We start from the raw sequence: 2,707 nt of genomic DNA, 5'->3' as shown, positions 1-2,707 counted from the left end.
AATGGGGATATGATTGGGGATGTAGACTATAAACAATCCCCATAGTGTAATTATCAATAATATGGAAATAGGTCTTATAAACCCAGTGGAATTGTGCATTGGTGATGGGGGAGGGGAGGAGAGGAGAAAAAAACATGAATCATGTAACCATGGAAAAATATTCTAAATTAATTAATTAAATAAAATTTTTCAATTAAAAAAATGGAACGAACCTGGGCTGCCTCAGTGGCCATGGTGAAGCACAAGCACAGCTGATTCATTCCCCTTCCCCAATTCAGATGGGATTTTTAGTTGAAGGGGCCAGATCATAAAGATGAAGATGGCCACATGACACCTAAATATGTATGCCCTGAGAAGGCTAGTGGTTTGATGGTGGTGAGGTTGGTATTGATGGTGACCAAGTAATGGCTCAGCGAGATGGCCAGTACCTCCCTTGTGAGCCAGGTCAGGAGTGAGCTAACCTACAGACCCAGGAGTTGGGGGTTGAACCTGTCTTCTTTCCCCAGGGCTAAGCCATCCGCCAGGATGTACAAGATAAAAGCCATGGCTAAAATGTAAAGTTGCAGGGCATTGATGATGAACCTAGGGGTCAATGGCATATCCTACCTCTCAATCCTGGGGCAGATAGGGAAACACCAAGAACCCTAGTTTCTTCTTCACATACATAGTGTCCCCACCAAAGAAATACTTTAGCTTTCTGACAGAAATGAAGCAGTCAGTATCCTTGGACTTCTTGCCAGGCTGTTCCCATAGACAACTGCCATATTGGACACAGGTTAATCAAGGAAGTCAGGCTGTGGTGGGGAAGGGTAGCCCAGGCCCTAGGGGTGGACTGGATCCCAGGCCCAGGGGCTGAACTAGTGTCTTGGAAGAGTTGGTGGGGGTCAGTCTAGCTGACCTCTGTCCCTGGGACCTTCCTCTTCATGGGGTGCTGGGGGTTCCCACTACCTCATATCCTCTAGCTCTAGGCTATATCGGGGACCAGGAGAGGCCAGCAGGCTGATGAACACTAAAAAGGTGCCAGCTTGAACCTTACTTGGGAAAGTGAATTTTAATTTTTCAGTGTAAATACACCTGACAAATTGTCTTGATTTCTTGTTTTGTTTAGAAAACCTAGGTGGGGTAGTGGTTAGAGCACCAGTCCTAGAGTCAGGAAGACCCAAGTTCAAATGCGGTTGTCGGTTGTCACACACTTACTAGCATGTGATCTTGGGCAAGTCATTTAACCTTGCTTGCCTCAGTTTCCTTATCTGTAAAATGATCCAGAGAAGGAAATGACAAGCCATTTCAGTATCACTATATAGAAAACCAGAAAATGTGATCATGCAGAGTCTAACATGACTAAACATCAAAAAATTGTTTTATTATCTAGACTTAAGAAAGTGTAAATAATGCAGATTTAAACTTAACAAATATGTTGAGGGGAGTGGGGCACAGCTAGGTGTCTTAGTGAACAGAGAGCCAGGCCTAGAGATGGGAGGTTCTGGGTTCAAACGTGACCCCAGACACTTTGTAGCTGTGCGATTTTGGGCAAATCACTTAACCCGGATTTCCAAGCCCATACACCTCTTCTGCCTTAGAACCATTACATAGTATTGATTATAAGACAGAAGTAAGGTGGATTTTTGTTTTGTTTTGTTTTTGTTTTTGTTTTAAGAAAGAAATGTCTTGTGTATATATTTTTTTCAGTGACCTTGTGGTTAAACATTTACTGAGACATATCTGAGTCTGTTCCACTTTTGTGAATTTTTCACTTTTAGGTAACATTTTATTTTTGGAAATATCAAGTTTCTGCCTCTGTGTCTCTCATCTTTATTGTTCACATGATTTCCAAAGAAGACAGATACAGGTCTAAGTTCTTTTGAACAGCAGACCATTTTGAAAAAGTACCTCGTCCTAAAGGGCAGACTTCTTGTAAATCAAAATAATAATGATAATGATGACAGTGGTGAAAAGGGCAATTTAAAATAATTAAACACATAAAATAATGATAGATTATGGAAGAGCCAGTGTGGGCAATAGGTGTGACACCAAATTCACTTCAAAATGAGGTTCAGTTTTTTTAAGTGCTACAATAGAAGCCATTATTTAATTAAGCCCTCTTCTTTGAATCTTCTATACTATATTAAGAAGTGCATTTAAAACCTCAAATTCAACTTTCCCTCTTTTGCTCAACTCCAGGGACAGTGGATTTTCATGTTCTTGAAAACAAATAAGAGTAAGGATAATTCTTGCCTCTAGATAATGGGCTTTTTTTCTTTTTTGCCCAAGTTCTCATGACCCAACCACAAAGCAAGTTCAATCAATTTCCAAAATAATTTGTATGTCAGACAAATAAGATATTCTAAGCAAGGGGGAGAAACCCCATCATTGTGGTCTAATATAATACCTATTATTACTTACATGATATGTCCTCTGAGCAGGAGCCCCGAGTAATGCCAATTGCAAAGTATTTCTGTATGAAATTTGAAACAGATGTAGAAGAGCTTCAGTTCCTGCCATTTTTGTGGTAATCATGTCAAACTATCAAAATATCATTCAATAATTGAGATAAAATAATCTGGGTAACTTGGGGAGAAAGAAGGTCAGTTTCTTTCTTCTATCTGGACTAGCTTGTTAGTCTATCCAGTTAAGAACAATTAAGCAAGCACTAATTAAACACCCTCTGAATGCCAAATCCTTCTCTTCCTCCTCCCTTTCCAAATTC

At 40.0% G+C, this 2,707-nt stretch overlaps 1 pseudogene; it reads right to left on the bottom strand.

The window, feature by feature from the left end:
- Positions 1 to 305: 305 nt before the first annotated feature.
- Positions 306 to 2,502, bottom strand: LOC100619086 (protein YIF1B-like; annotated as a pseudogene).
- Positions 2,503 to 2,707: the final 205 nt, after the last annotated feature.

Source organism: Monodelphis domestica, chromosome 1 (assembly GCF_027887165.1).
Source record: "Monodelphis domestica isolate mMonDom1 chromosome 1, mMonDom1.pri, whole genome shotgun sequence".
Taxonomy (NCBI): Eukaryota; Metazoa; Chordata; class Mammalia; order Didelphimorphia; family Didelphidae; genus Monodelphis; species Monodelphis domestica.
Note: the sequence above shows the minus strand (reverse complement) of the source record. Positions and strands in the feature narration are given on the sequence as shown.